Here is a 17,109-nt window from a genome sequence, read left to right on the forward strand (position 1 = left end):
CCATAGCACAGTTAAAAAATAAGGTTTCTCTCAATGAACACAATCCAGGCTGACACCCACATTAGATCATATGGTAATGATATGTCTCCTGTATTGTAGCCAGAAACTTTATCAGCTCCTTTGCTTTCTTTTCCTTCTTTTTCTTTCTCATTTGCTTTATTTCTTTTATGTCTGTTTTGAATCCCAAACTACTTAAACAGTATAAAACAGATACTTAGCTGTAATTTATCTCACTTATTTTAGTTATATCCCTAATTCACATATTTAGGAAAGTTTTCTTGGTTTTAACTGTGTTTTTTCTTCTGACTCATTACTGAGAAAAATGTTTGGCTGTTCCTCTTGTTTATACTATTTTTAATTCAAGGAAATGATATAAAATTAATCTTGGATTTAGTCAAGGTGGAGATTAATATCGGAAAAAAAAGGGGTAGCTTTAGGTAAAGCTATTTAAACAGATATCAACCTGCCTTTGCTTATGTTATAATCATTGTCAAACCAAGTAGTATATAGTGTAATATACTATTATGCTGTCTAATAACAGAGTTTTTATGTATTTCTTCAAACTATAGCATGTTTTTGATACATATGAAAACCATATTTTCATTAGTAGAACAATTCTAACATTTGTGGTTAAAACTGCTTTATATAAACTTCAGGGTTTTTTACTGCTTTCTCACCAGGATAGCAAAGGGGAAATTAGCTCTGACTGGAGTTTTGGGATGGGTTTTTGTGTTGTTGGTTTTTTAGGAGGTAGTTTTTTGGGTTTTTTTTTAAGAGACAGTGGAGCTTTTATAAAAGAAGAAAGGAAAAATGTATCTGACTCATTGCTCAGTTATATATTATTTCAGTAATTTCTGTTTTGATGCAAATATCAATGGAGGCTAAAATGCAGTTTTTCTATTCCTATGCAATTTTAGAAGTCTAGCAAACTGCAAGGAGAGCAAACACAATAATTACTATTTATTTAGTAATCCAAACAAAATTGTAAACATGTGTATCTTCCCTGTGCTGTTAGCTGCCCTGTCTAAATACTGGAGGTTCGTGTCTCTGTTTTGACTTGTATCCTTTTATTTCTGCCCCGAGGCTAAGACCAGGTGCAAATCTGAAATTAAAGCCTGCAAAATGCGAAATGCTGTTTAAAAGAAGTATGAATTTCTAGAAACACAATTAACTCTTGAAACTTTAGGTATTCTCTTTTAATTTTTATTAAGACCCATTAAAACAGGTTTTATAATTGTTCTTCTCTGGTGGAAGAAAACATGGTAGACTAATTGACTGCTGGTTTTGGCCAGTGTAGCACAAAGATGTAATCAGTCATCTTACAGTACAACTTCTCTATATCGATCACTCTAAAAGTTATAGATCACTTATTCACCCCTAGTCTTTGAGCTAACTTCTTTCTCCCACCCCTCCACTGGATTCAAGACTGCTAATGACTTTCATTGTGACATTTTTCTACATATGATTAGTGCTGTTCGAAGCTTTCAAGCTCACAACAACCCCTTATCTTTGTCCAGAACTGTCGCCATGAGGCTTGCTGAAATCTTGGCTGCATCTTAGTAATGTCAGTTATTTGAACCTTGGTCACCAGCTGCATCTGGTGTTTAAAAACATTTCAAAGCAAGATGTTGATGAGGAAGAGGTCAGGGTAAACTTGTTGTCAGTTTGCTTCACAAAACCCATTCATATCCTTTCCCAGAAAAATCATAATGCATTTGTTCTGATAGCTGTTATGGGGTTGAAAGGTGTTATAAATTACTAGCCTGATCACCTCTTTGGAGGAGGGGATAGACAGCCACCTATCCTTCCTTTTTGTTCTAGGCATTTTGTCAGACAAAAGTACAAAGATCGAGGTGGGAATGAGTGGAGGACAGTGCATGCAGGGTGGGCTGGGGACTCCAAGCTGGCCTAGCAGATGAATTGCTGCACAGAGAGAAAGAATTTTCCTCTTTTTTTCTTTAAAGAAGTCCACTCCAAGAAGATCAGAGGGGAAAAGATGTTACCAACATTAGGAATTATGAAAACACTTACGTTGCCTGTCGATACCCAGAGGTAAACTGGGTATGTGTTAGGCACCCAAGACCTCCTGAAATAAAAAGTAGAGTAAGTGGAGGACTGAGCCTCCGAATGGAAGGGCATTTGCCATGTTGAATATTGGTGCAGTACCATATAAATTGTTTTATTTGTGTGCTTCTATGGGGATTTCAGATCCTTTCTGATACAAGTATTCCTTCAACCCCGTGTTTTGCACCCTGCTATCAATATGTCACTCAGAAGATAAACTTTGAAAAAAAAAAAACCACAATAAAAATATTAATTCAGTACTGTTATTTCAAGGCCTATGGCTACATACAGGGCCAAATATTGGTAAGCCCTCCAGCCTAGTCCGACCTGTCCTGACTACAGCTTACTAAATATAAAAAAATCATGTTTAGAACAATCTTGGTTTCTATATGATTTTATTACTCCAATTTAACAAACTTATATGGTTACATGCTGCTTCAAATCCTGATTCCCAGAAAGTTACAGACAACTGCATGTTAATGTTATTTATATAACTTTCTTTTTATTAAATTTTAATGGATAGCATCTGCTTCATTTACTCACAGCTTATTTTGTGGACCTTTGAAAGGGCAGTGGTGGAAGAGAAGACAGGAAGCCTGCCTGCCTGCTGTTGACTTCTCTGTGTGGGTCCAGTAGAAGTCTCTGCAGGAAGGAGATGAGCAGCTGCCCTTTAAGAAGAAAATATACCATAGGGGAAGAGCTCCTGGAGCACCACGCTGGGCAAGAGGCATGTCCAGCAGACACTCAGTGCTGCCAGCATAGGTTGCAGGCTCCTCAGAAAAATGGGGTACTGATATAATCCATCCCTGTGGGCGGGAAGAAAGACATTTTTTTAGGGAGTTTGGGGAAAAAAAAGGGTAGCACTTATTGCAATCCAGAATATTACGGGAATAAAACTAAAGTAGGAGGACAGGATCTCTCCTGCAGGAACATGGTGGTCCAGAGGATCAGGTTCTTCTTCATTCTAAGTTTATGCTACAAAAAAAAAAAAAAAAAAGGCTTTTTTTCCTTGGGCTGCCTTCTAATAGATTCCAACTTTGATGATCAAAGACTGGTTAGCATTGTTGTGGTTGTTGTGGTAAGGAAAATGGGCACACAAATTTGCCTCAAAGTCCTCATGAACCAGCTAGGTAAGTGCCAACCCCCATCCAAAAGTGATGAAACCAGATACCCTGTTTGGCTGTGTCTCAGGGTCCCCCTTTCCACTTCCTCTATCTTTATATTTTGCTCCTGGGCTTTATTAGCTCTCTAGCATCCTCCAAATTTCTAATACAATACCAACCGCCTCTCCTCTCCCTCCTACACTATGCATAATAATTTCATCCAATCACCTATTGGAAACTGTTCTTTACTATAGCAAAGGAGTTCCTCTTCTAAAAATGCAAGCAAATATTGATCTAAGCTTAGTAAACATTGATCCAGGTAAATATTGACTCAAGAACAGCCTGGCAAGGTAGCTAAAGAGGCAGAAATGTAATTTCTGGATATTCTGATTATCAAAGCTTCCTTCAGGGTTCTGTGACCTCAGAAATGATATTCCTAAACTTCTTGATATTTCTAGAGGTCAAAAGGACAAATGTACCAGGTTCTGGACACATGCTACCAGTAGCATTATTTTTCTGTGGCTGTGAAAGCATAAATTATATAACTGCTTGAACAAAATGCAACCAAACTTCAAAAGAGAGATCCCTGTCTTTGAAGGAATGGTCTCTTCCATCACTGTCTGTCCTCCCTTCTCTCCATTTCCCACTCCGCAAGAGCATGCACTTGTGTATCTCTCACAGTCATCTCCCTGCTGTCTTCTGAAGCGAGTCTGTGGGATCTACAGGTCACCCTAGAAAAAAAGTTCAATTTGCTCACAGCTGAAAAATCCAAAAAGTCATTATGTCCTTTACTTTGGTCTCTTCTTTGGAAAAGCCAGTCCATTCCTGTACTTGACACTGGCATTTCTATTCTCTCCTAAATCAAATTGTTTTGCCCATGTGTACCCAGCAGCTGCTGAGCCAAAGCACATATCAATATAACCTTACTACTTACTAATGTTTCAGAACTTAAGCTTAACTTAAGCTTCTGAGCTTAACTTCCACACCTGAAGAGGAAATGTGTCCTAAGCGTTCCTCACATTGTTGCAGCGTAGATGCACATTTTCAGATAGCTGCTAACTCTTGCTCTCAAAAATGCAGCAAATAGGTGAAAATAGACTTTGTATAAGTCCTCCCAACTCCTAACTGTCTTAGAAACAAAGACTGAGTGAAAAGTAAAAGTGATCATTGACCAAAGACCCCAGAACCTCATTTTGTCTTTACTTCTTCACGTTTAATTAATGATGAAGAAAACATATGCTGAAACATTTGCTGTCATACACACCAACATACATTTGTATTAGTACTCAGGTGCTCCATTTGCTGTATTTCAGTATTTCCTGGCTTCTGTGCAATTATCAACATTCTTCTGCCCTCCAGAAAGTCTCTTACATGAAGAAAAGAGTGTGCTGGCAGATGACCCTCACCAAATGTACAAGAAGGCTACAACTCCCTGCGGAAGAGAACTTCTTAGGAAAAGTGTGTCAACCTGGGAATACGGGCCATGAAAGGTGGAGTGAAGACTGGAGAGGAGAGAGGATTAGTTTAGGTAAGAAGAGAGAAAATTTCAGTGAGCAGCTATTTCATCAGATTTTGGCCTTTCTTTACATTTTGCAGTATCTTGAGTTGGAGTCCAACTCTTTTCAAGGTTCAGATGAAAAATCCAAACCTTAGTTCTCATTTTGATGGCCGTTAGATCATGCTCTGGACAAGCCTCATCATCCCAGATGGATTACTCAATGCCCTAGAAAACGATGACAGTAATTCATGGAAATGTTGGAACTACACTTCTTGCATGTCCTCAGTTAGTCAGGGGTTATGAACCAGCATTCAAAATGAGACACATCCTGTGCAGCTCTGAACAGCCTATTCCCAGATTATGAAAACCATGTGAATAGCCAGGTCATGCTTGATTTGCAATTTAGTCATCACAGAAAGTAAACTTTTTCGGGGGGGCTATTGGCAGAATTACTGAGGAAAGTTCTTGAAAAAAGAGTGGAATAGAAAAAAAAGGACCTTTACAGTAGAGTTTGTGTCTATTTCTCTGTATTAATATACTCATTTTTGTATGTTGGCAGTCTGCTAAGGAAACAATTTTTAGCTTCAGCTGAACACATGAAACATTGACATTGAAGATATAAGCAAAGACATCAAAAAGCTTACCAGCTTTGTTTGGATTGTCTGACCTCACTGTAGAGGGGAATTGTTGAGAATCTTAAGGTGGATGGTGGTGAATTACATCAAAATAAACCCTGTCTAAACAGGGTGTGCCCTGTGGGGTTCAAACGAAAATGATATGCTTTTCATAAGTCTTGAACTTTTTTAATAACTTACTGCATTTGAAACAACATAAAAACACAATAAAGAAAAATAAATATGTGGCACCAGAGTCCAAACAGTGTAGACAATATATAGCATTCAGAATGGAGACGTTATCATGAGAAGACTGTACATTGTACTCAAATTTTATGTGATTTGAAGACACGGAAAAGGATACAAGCCTCTTCAAGAAGGTCAGAATGGAATTCCATACAAAAGATCAATAGGGAGCTTTACAATTCATTTCCACACTATCATGGTTCGGAATATGAAAAAAAAAAGAAAAAGTCCTTAATATTTTAAAAATCTTTTTCTATTGATATAGAATCAGATTTCTTCCTCTTCCAAAATCACCTGGAATTAGGGTCATCAGCCATGAAATACTTCCAGGTTACAGTGCTGTTCAGGGAACAGTCTTCAAAACATTCGTTACGCTTCCGTAAGCATATGACTAGTCATTCACTTTAACTTCACATAAACCAAATATGGGCTTTTTAAAGCATCTTCTACTGTTATTCTTCTAAATAAGGTTTTCAAAGAATTGTTCTGACAAAGTAATTCCACTAATGTTCCTCACCAATAATTTTGCATAGTCAACCTGGATAAAATATAGTGAGGTTTTGTAAACTAAACAGAATTTAATTTTGCATGTAGAGATTTTTAATGTTCTAGCAATCCAACCACTATTGAATTGCAGTGGGATGTTTACTCTACTGGTAATCAATCAGAAAAAAATGAAGACTATCCTTTTTCCACATTATTTATTGTGTTATTTCCTTCTTTACAACATGTTTTTCAATTCCATATAGGGTTCCTGGAGCAACCTTCTGTTCCAAAATGATCAGTTAGATTTTCAATTTAGAGGATAGCACACATGCCCATTGTGTTTCAGCTGAGTAAAATTTAACCTATATTTTGATTATTAATATTCTTTGTTTGCATTTATTTGTTGCAATTTTAGGGTTTGGGGGGGTGGGTTATATCTGTGTATGTAATATATAAATTCATGAGCATCCTGGGGCACACACCCAGGAGACATAAGTCATATCGCCTTATTGAAATTGCAACATCTTGTGAATTATCCCTTTTTAAAATTTAGCTGCTGAATTTCTTGACTCATTCTCATCTGTCACAATATACCAGGAACACAAACCCTTAGAGAGGTAAGCCAAGGCTTTAAAATGTGACTATTTCTCTTTCAAAATATCTCTAATAGATGTGATTTTATAAAAGGCTTCCAAAGAGAAGTTTTTGAAAATTGGGTATTGCATAACATACTGGAAGATGGACAGAGAAAACAATGAGGCATCCACACCATTTAATCACTTTTGAAAATCTCAGTATACTGAACTAGTTTTAACCTACCAGCTAAATTTAAGGATGGAGTGATTTCGCATGACATGAAAAAAATTAAACACTATGTTTCAAAATTAATGTATGAGCTTTTTATAAAAAGATGGAAAGCTTGTCTCTGAAGAAGCCACACATGCTTGGAAGCAAAAATGTATTCGGAGACTGTTCTTCATTTATAAAACCAAAACTATTGCAAATTGGTCTTGAGACTTGGATAGGTTGGAACAGTCACCTTGTGCCTCCTCCAAATTGTTTGAATCAGCTCTGCAAGAGGAATTACCTATCTTTCAGTCACAATTAGAAAATTCATCTCTCTGAGGTGGAGTTCACACTGTATGTAACCCATTCGCTGCCTTCACTGCCATTTTTATGTCAAGTTAATTTAAGAAACATTTGGCAAAATGACCAATGGAATTAAGTCACAAAAATAAAGAATTACTTTTCAAATCATAGGATAGAAGATAGAAAAACAGATTTTGAAAATATACCCAAGAAAATTCTAATAACTTACAGGGCCTCGCAGAAACCTTAACTTTTGTGGCTTTACTGTGGTTTTTCGTTCTTTTTTTTTTCACCTATTCAACTTTGGCTATAATTCAGACTTTATTTTACCCTAAAGGACATCTTCTGTCTAGTCTGAAATGCCTATCTAATAATCTATTTTCCAATTGCACAATCAAGATGAAAAAGTATATGGTTTACAAAAACTCCGTTTTGCAACGTCACTTCTCCTTCCAGGTCCCAAAGACGTTGCATCCTCCCGGCTCCAGAAGGATAAACACTTGGATTATGGATTACAGGAGGTGTGGAGAGGCAAGGTAGAGTTAGTCAGGTTTAAGATTACTATAATACATTTTTATTCTGGCCTTGAAGCACCAAACTTGAAGTCACCTGAAGTCATCAGGATCTCTTATACTCTTTGTTATAAGCATTAACAGGGTATGCAGGAGAAAGTATTACTGGTCTGAGAGACAAAACAGCTTGACCATCTTGATGAGTTCAAGTATCCAACTATAATGACAGCAAAACATATCACCTGGGGGGGTAACTCTGTATTTTATCTCTTGCCACTACTTTACATAGCCTCATTTTTCAGTATGTTCTAATTCCTCTCCACTAACTTTACTGACGAGTCATTTTACATGAATTTAGTATAGAGTTATAGAGCTTCCACCACCTATGGAAATTCCCCCTCCTTTCCTGTAAATCTCTATCAGATTTTGTGTTCATTTAGACAATTTGGTACTATTTTCCAAACTAAACAGCTTCTTTGTATAGTTTCTTTTTCAAATAATGAATTGATAATTTATTAAGTTTTGCTTCAGATTAAAGGAGCACAAAACGGATGGCACTAAAAAAGTAGATAATGTTTGAAATGTAACTGCCAAATACACTGCAGGCAGCAAAATTGTTTTTGTAGTTTTTAGAAGTATTCTCTGAATCCTGAAACCAAGTTCAGCCTGTCTGAGATTATTTTTTATGGCTTCCCTTATAAAATTACACCTCAGGATATTTTATTTTTTAAAACATGAAATGATAATATGACCCTCTGTTTATAATAAAAGATCAGTGGCTGTAGAAAACGAAAATTTACATTCTTGTATTTCAGGTCTGAAGTTTTTAAAAAGAATGTTAGATATCTTTCATCAAGGAAAAACAGAGTCAAATTACTTCTTATAACAAAATTGGTCCAATATTAATGTAGACTGCATTTAGTTTCCTTACCAGTTTGAGAATTGCTCGGCCTGTTCTGGAAAATTTGTGAATTTTGCCTTTTGCATGTTCCCATTTTTCAGCAAAAAAAAAAAAAAGTTTAAGCCTAAGTATTTTCATCTTGTCCAGTTAAAAAATAATGTGTATCTAGAAATTTGTGAGTTTGTACTCTAAAGGAGAACAAATTGCACTTTGAAGCTTAGGAGAGATAAACCTTCAGCTGGCTGCTAAGTGAGACTATAAAAAATATTATGATGACCCTATGATTCCTATGACTATAAACTCTTGAGTCAGGGCAGCTGGCAATTATACAGCTAATTAGTACAAAATGTGACCTTACTGAGTATGACATTTCTAGACATCAGGAGCACTTTGGCCTCTATTTTCCTGATTACTGTTTGTTTGTATAAAGCTGATGAACAGAAGCAAACTGATGCGACATAATGCAATGGTATCTGCCAATCTCTGGCCTACAGTGTGCCCTTTGTTCAGAATTCCCAGGCTTATTTTAAGTGTAAAAGCTTGATTTTGGTTTAGATCTACTGCTTACTGGATTTTTGATTTCTGTGTTAGTTTTATGGAATTCCAAGAGGTAGTTCAAGACCAATCAACTCATGATTACATAAGGCACAGAAAACTGTGCACCTGCTTCTTAACTGCCAGTGTCTTTGATTGGAGAACAGTGTAGTCAATATAGGCAGCGACTGGATACAAGGATATTCTCTATTACCTTGATGGCTTTATAACTACGTGTATTTTCATTTAGAAGCTTAAGAATTAAATTATTTTATCAGAATATCCTTTTGCTAGTCTTTATAATCTAGTTCTTTGAAGAGAAAAAGGACCCAAAGTCATCAGATAGGATGATAGTGTGTAAGAAAAAGTCTAAAAGTATTTAAGAGGAAACAAAAATGTTTTGGCATATTATTTTTACAACAGCCAATACAATCAAACGAAAATGGAAAATCATATCACCTCTATAGAGCTCTGTTCTACATCCTGTTCCATGTAAAAAATCTGTTGAAAGAATCTCATTCATCATTTGGTTCTCTTGGGATTTTAGTCATTTCTATACAAATATATTTATTTCTATTATTCCTATTTAACTTAACAGGGTTTATCAAGGGTTCTGGGTGTGTAAAAACTGTACTGTAGACACATGTGTGACAAACACTATTTTGCTGCTTATACGCTTTTGGGCTGATAACCCTGCAGCACTTTATAGTACAGTACACGTTTTCTCAGTAGTGGTATTCCACTGCAAGCTTGTGAAAAAGTGCAGCATGAAAATCACACCAATAATAGCAATGCAGGAGGGACAACAAAGGAAACCATTTATTCAGTCTTTGTACTGTGAGGCTGCATCAACTAAAGCACCTTTCAGAGATGCTGATTCTACCTCCACGGCTCTTCCTGTTCCCTCTGCCTGGGCAAATCCAGGAGGGCTCCACTCCCCAGAGCTGGATCCTGTTACTCCGCTCTACTGATGGTTATTAAAGCTTTGCCTACACCAAACATGAGTCTCTGCTGCAAATTAAGCCAATTACCCTTCATTCCACTTCTTGTGGGACAATTCATCAGTTGTCTTCATCATAATCTTTTGCATACTCGAAGAGCATCAGAATTTTCTTCCTGACTTCTTCAAGCAACTGCTGATCCTCTAACCACTTCTCTTGTTACTTCTATTTTCCCAGTGCTCTCATGATTAATTTATTTTCCCACAGATCCTTTTAATTAAATCTCAAAATGGGGTACCTAACACTATATATGAGTTTCACCAGAGCCTGGAAGAGTGGAGCAATCATTCTCTGTGTCTTTGCTGCTAAACTAGAAAGTCTTGTGCTTTTATCTTTGTGGAGATACTTATTGACAAATATTATATATACTATTATATAGTATATATAATATATATATAATATTATATATATTATTTTATATATATATTATATATATATACTATTTTATATATATATATATATGTATAAAAAAACTATACTATTGACTTAGTCTAGTTATCTTGTCCTTGAAAGTGATTGAATCTCTTCCTATTTTCAGCCTTAACAAATTGAACAGAAAACCTGATTTTGGATTAACAGCCCTCCTTTTGAACGGATCTTTGTCACTGTTTCATGTTCCCTTAACATCTTGTACCTTTGTTTCCCCTTTTGTGGAAGAATGACAACACTGACTTTCTGTGAAAAGTATTCTTGAGCTTGCCAAAGTTTTCTGCATGTTAGTGGCATTATAATTGCATTTTAAAGAATCGTGAGGTGGATTATTTGAACATCTGTCCTTCCTTCACAGTCTTAAACTACCTGACTTACAGTAACGAAACAAGATCAACATCCAACTGATAATGCTCCTACTTCAGAATCCAACAAAATACTTCACAAATCAAAAAAAACAGCTTCTCTAAAAAAGAAAATGGTGAATACTTATTCCCAAGTGAGAAGAAAGAGTTGATATATCATCTTAAGCAGTGTAAAAGGTTAAAGCAGTGTAAAAAGTGACTGTCTTGAAATCCTGGATTTTCTGTAGACTCCAGGATTGTCTGAATCAACAAACATGAGTTCAGGCAGTGCAAAGCTGATTTCTAAGTACCCTCTTCAGGGTTGATGGTCAATATCAATGCCAAAACTCTGAAAATTATTCTAAAACTAGGGGTAGTGACATATTTCAGTTGCTTTTGCTAATTTTGTGTTCAGATGCATGTACATATCCATTATCGCAAGCAGAACCCAGCAAAAGTAGCTCTGACCAGTTTGGAGCCAAGCTCGGTTGTGCCTTGGAGGCAGAGTAAGAGATAAGCAACAAAAATATACACATAATCTGGATATTATTTCTAAACACTGTTCTGCATTTAATAGAGAATGAATGAAACTGTACATCTACTACAAATATCTGGAATAGCAGATCTTTCTGAGACTGTACAAAAAGATGTCATACACTAAAATTATTGTTTTCTTTGAAGAATCACAAATTTGTGTTTATTCAGTTTTTTTTCTAGTGTAAATATTGCCAATTAAAATTTAATATAAGGCTTTGTTCAACCTTCTGTAACTGGTTTACATCAGTCATTTAAATTGCACTGATTTAATACTTTTTTACCCTTGCAGAGATCATTAGTAAATATTTCATGGAAAATACATATTGGTTCAGAGAAGCCTTGTGGTTTGTTTAATTCGGTCCAAACAAAAGATTCCAATCATTTAATGTGTCTGAAGTTAGAAATTATGGAGTAAATTTTCTACGCTGTTGAGCTTAGGCTTTTTTCTACATTGGTAAAATAAAAATGTGGATGCAAATTTTAGAGCAACTCCTTTCATAGTTATCGAACCAGGAGCATATTAATGCTGGGACACACAACTATGTGTTTTGTAGACTTGACGGAATAGCCAGGCAACTTTAAAATTGCAGTTCAACAGGACTGTAGAGTCACATAGAGACAGCAGAGTTTTTTCTGGCACCGAAGAGTTGGTTTGCAGCCTAGGTATTTTCTTGTGAAAGCCATTCCTTGAGGGTGGATACGGAAAAGGCAATGCAGTTATATTCATTACATTTTGTATCAAACGCCACTAAATGTAAGACATTCCGGTATGCAAACGTGTGTATTATTTGAATACCTGATAAATGTAAGCTCTAACAGATACCGCTGTAGTGAGGTGGTATCTGGGAATGAGTATCTCTTGTGAAAAGAGAGATAAGACCAAATGTGTATAAAGAGACGTATTAAATAGTTTAAAGGGGAAAATAAAAAACATAAGACAGAAAAAAGAGCAAGAGAGTGCTAGCTGGTGAAGGAGTAAAAATCAAGCTACACATAATGCTCGCCAGACTGAATCACTTAAAGTTTTCCTCCCTTAGCACATATATTTTTCTGACATCTTTTCCCATTATTCACCAACGAGACAAGAAATATGTAATCTTGAGCATTTCCACAGGGTTATACTTCCTTCTACTTTCTCGATGAGAAATTTCTCCAGTCACTTCTAGAAAAAGGAACATGTATTGCTATAAGGCAAATTTTATGTTGAAAGTTTCTTGATTTAAAAAGTGGGCTTTTTAAAAATTTCTGAATGACAGGTAGAGTGGATTTCATGCTACAATAGTATCATTAAGCACTAAACTCCCTTCAAGCTCATGTGTCGCATGGAGACCGCTAAAAGCTACCTGGCTTCTCACTGACTACTTCCAGACAGGGCTTTACCTGAATATTTCAGCTGGTATAGTTCTACTACCATGGTATGGTTTTAGGGTTATGCAGAATAAGGTAAGGGCAGAAGAGTAAAGGCAGTCACAGGCATGTTGAAAAGCTTGTGTAACTTATCTAGTATGGGCTCAGAGGGAAGTACAAGGCTCGATGGCATTCATAAATAAGCAGACAAATTTGTTTCCTAGATATGCACTATGTGGTTTGTTGGGTTTTTTTGTAAGGTTTGTTAATCAAATATTTATTTCCTTTATTTAGCAAATTTTTATTCACTTAATTTAAAAAATAATGCTGCTCTTTGGAGCAAGTTATTCAACAAATAAGGTTTTTCCTTCATATTCTTTCAGCCTTGCACATAATTTAAAAGATTTTTTTTTTTTTTCACAAGAAGCAGGAAGTTCTAAATGCTTATTTAAAATAGGGCAATGAACGCTTCCCAGTATGATGTGAAACTAAAATAAATGCCATTCTCAGTCACATATTGTTCAGATAGACACAGTATAAATAGATTACATGAAAGGTCATGAGAAAACTGCCTGTATTAATATGCAGAGATATGAAAATAGTTTGAACAGTATTACTAAAATGCATTTGCTCAACAATATTTTTGTTATTGTCCAGATACACCTCTTTTGACTTATGGTAGAACACTGGAAAATAAGATGTTTTTTTTCTGACAAATAGTCTAGAAGGAAAATTCTGTGTGATATTCTGAATAAGAAATATTGTAATGAACAAAATTTTTTACTAGTGTCCTTTATCAACAGCCATAATGTAGAAAAGACTTAGAAAAACATTTTCCTCCAAACCTAAACTTTTTTACAAAATTCCGATCTTTGTATTTTGAAGATTCTACTGACAAACTTGTTTGAGTGGGTGCCTAAAGTTAAAGGACTTAGCAAGCTCTTTCATCTTACTGCATGCAAGGGAATTATTTCTCTTCTCAGTTTCAGGGGATGTTGGATATGACGATAACTAACTAGGTTAATTTTGTGCATCGACTCAATTGTGTTTGCTCAGTGGGAGATGTGGCAATTCAGCACTTCTAAAATGAGATACCTGGACTCAAGTATATGTTCTGGGAATTGTAATAGAAAATCTAAGCTACTGTGAAATCATGTATGAATAAAACATTATGGGAAGAGTAATCAGATATTTCATGTACTGAAAAAGAAAAGTGTTGCCTCGCATATACTTTATTAAACATTTATATTTTACTTCTGCAGAACACATTTGGAAGGACCACTAATTTCATTAATATGGACTTTATCCAGACTGTGTTTTTTTCCACTGCTGGTAAGAATCCATTTACCATTTCCCGGCTCCAGTATCTAATACTTTATCTTTCCTTGCACTGGGATGGGTCTGACCTTCTTTATGTAGGGAATATTTGAGAAACAGAATGTAATATATTTCCGTGTGTTGGTTGCTGCTTAGTATTATTTTATTATCATACATACAGAGTATCAAAGTAGGCAGAGTACGAGGCACTGCTAGTGAATTAACATTCAATGTATTAACCAGACAGAATGTATGGGCTTCTTGACAGAATTCTCCTTGCTAATAATATAGCTTTTGAATGTACTAGGAGTACTTCTGTTAATAAATATCAAATAGAACAGGTTTATAAGCCAAAAAACGTATTTTTGCCGTCTGAAAAACTGAAACAATAGAAAGCTTGAGGTTGTAAATCTTGTCTTGATTGGAAGTGTTTCTTATCAGTTATCTATATAGTTACAAGGAAATAAGACTGCTCTGTCATTTCAGGTACCTGGAAGCTACGGTATAAACTTTAATATTAAAATTATATGTATTTACGTGACATTTGAAAAACTGATTTTTATGCTTCATCCATGAGATCTTTTTGAAATGTACCATTAGTCTGCATTTAGAAGCACTCATGGAAGTACAGGGATGTTGATGAAAGCAGCAACTATCAGAAACAAAAATCACTGAAGTCAAGTAACGTTCTTGGCAAATTACTTGTCTTTCAAACATGGATTATTTCTGCCTTTGAATTGTTCACTGTCAGTAAAGTTAAAAATATATTGACATACGATTTAATTTATGCTGAGTAAAAGGCTGAGAAATTAGTGGAGGTAGCATTCAGATATTCATTTGAATTAACTTCCACATACATATAAATTCAGTAAAAACAAAAACAGAAAACAAAAGGAAAATAATTAACAACGTGTTTGAATATTTTAAAATATGTTGTCCTTATATACCCCTCAAAAGTAGTGATAACTCAAAACCCAATCCAGTTTAAAGACTTTTTACTTACAGTAGGTATGCAAAATTTCCAGCTCACATATGTTCATTAACAGATTTCTATAGATAGGTGCTGATTCTTTTCTTAGGAACAACTTTATGTTTTCTAAATATTCTTATAGATGTTTGAGATTTTTGATACGATTCATGGAGAAAAACAATGTCTAGGATCCTACAGATAAATTCTATCTTGCATTATTCTGTGTTAAATTTATACCTTATAGGATAGTCATAAATAACAGTCAACCCAATAACTGTAAATATTAGTAACATATTAATATAACATATTAATAATAATAAACACATTAATAATATTGATAATATTAGCTAACATGGTCTTGACGTGCACATTTGTATTTCTTTATATGCCTTGTAGAATTGTGAATGTAGTACGGAACTGAAATGGTTAAAAATGAATAATTTTCTTCTCCGATAAAAGACATAGCTAAAATGTAAAGCACCTATTATGAGATATGTTGTCTGAACTCTCAACTGAGTTCTGTTTCACTCATTACTAAATAGACCTGCTGTAACAAACTCTTGAAGTCTGCTTCTAAAGTGCAATAGTCAACAGTAAACAATGGGAAGAGCACAAGAAGTTAAGGGGCCTGTAACAGCTTCATGAATCTATTCTATTCCAGGCATCAAAACATGTCCAACAACTCCCAATTATGAAAAAAAAAATAGGAAAAAATCTTTATATTTGACTCTCTGATGTTATTTTCTAAACAAACAGGCATCCGCACTTACAAACCATCCATGCCTTTTATAATAATAATAATAATATAATAATAATAATTTTATAGTAATAATTCCTGTCCTATAGGTAAGGACTGCAGTTTCTTCTTTAATGAAGAAACATGCAGCTGAGAGAGATGCAAAGACACACGTTCCCACTTGAAGCTGGAGGACAGGGTAAGCTGTAGCCATATCCTACCCAAGACACCCTCACTCAGCCCTGGTCACTCAATGATGGGGATCCTGCAGCTCTCCACACAGCCACATCCAGCAGCAGTGAGGTTTCTTTTCCCAGCAGCTGGAAAAGATTTTTTACCCCCAGTCTAATCCGAAGCTTTTGTGTTGCAGCAAATTCCATCACTTCCTCTTCTACCACTACTGAACAGGAGACAAGATGATCCATTTGGTAATCTCAGTAGTTTGTAGGCCTTGATCTGTGCAGCTTTTTCTTTTCTAGCCCTTAGTTCTGTCCGTGTTTCCTCACATATCATGTTTTCCTGCCCTCTGATCTTCCTCAGCATGTTATTCTGGCTTTTTTCATGGGTCCACACCTTTACTAAAATGCAGAACTAGACTCCAGATAATGCAGTCCCAATGCTGACTATATCTCTAGATTATAAAAATTATTTTATACTGCTTACAATATGTATTTCAGGCTCTTTTTTTTTATTTTTTTCCACTTTTTCTTCTGTAGAGTGACATAGCTGATTTATACAGAGACTTTCTGCAGTACCGAACCATTTGCATTCTATCTTGTGTTTCTCCTGTTTTTAGTCTTATGCAAACTATTGGCGTCTGATAATTAGGGTGTTCTGATGATTTCCTAACAGATGAGTAGACTACTGAATGGATGGTTTTGTCTTTATTTTGCCTAAGAGTTAGTGAATTCTTCTTCCGGCTACTGTGAGCCCATCACTGGGAATGGTGCTCTGAGTAAAGAATCAAATTTACATCCAGGTCTTCAACATGTAAATATTCCAGCTGTGTAGTACTGGTACAGATATGAACCATCAATGTATATGCTACTGTTAAATACACTTTATTTTTGACAAAATTTACCAGTCACAATTCTTTTTCCCATTTCTTTCAACATCTTCATAAAACGATGAAAGCCAGGAGTTTCCAAAAAAAAATAAAAATTGATTTCCTGGCTGTGAATGAAGCAGTCTGGTCCAAGGCTGAACTGGGGGCTGCTCCTAGGAGCAGTGGGGATGCCCTGTGCCAGGACATTCCTTCTGCAGCACATGACGGGGTGCATTCACCTGTGGGGGAAGCGAGGCAGTCTGCCTGGCATTGCCTGAACGGAGAATGAATCTGCAGATGGTGGAGAAGACGAAGCTGCATTTGTGAAGGTGGGCA

At 35.7% G+C, this 17,109-nt stretch overlaps 1 long non-coding RNA gene across 1 annotated transcript; it reads left to right on the forward strand.

Annotated features, from left to right (window-relative positions):
- The first annotated feature begins 7 nt into the window (after positions 1-7).
- Positions 8-16,440, forward strand: LOC128853268 (uncharacterized). The gene is made up of 4 exons (XR_008451692.1): positions 8-73; positions 4,527-4,695; positions 13,968-14,037; positions 16,099-16,440. It is a non-coding gene; the product is annotated as an uncharacterized LOC128853268 (long non-coding RNA).
- Positions 16,441-17,109: the final 669 nt, after the last annotated feature.

Source organism: Cuculus canorus, chromosome 1 (genome assembly GCF_017976375.1).
Source record: "Cuculus canorus isolate bCucCan1 chromosome 1, bCucCan1.pri, whole genome shotgun sequence".
NCBI classification, from domain to species: domain Eukaryota; kingdom Metazoa; phylum Chordata; class Aves; order Cuculiformes; family Cuculidae; genus Cuculus; species Cuculus canorus.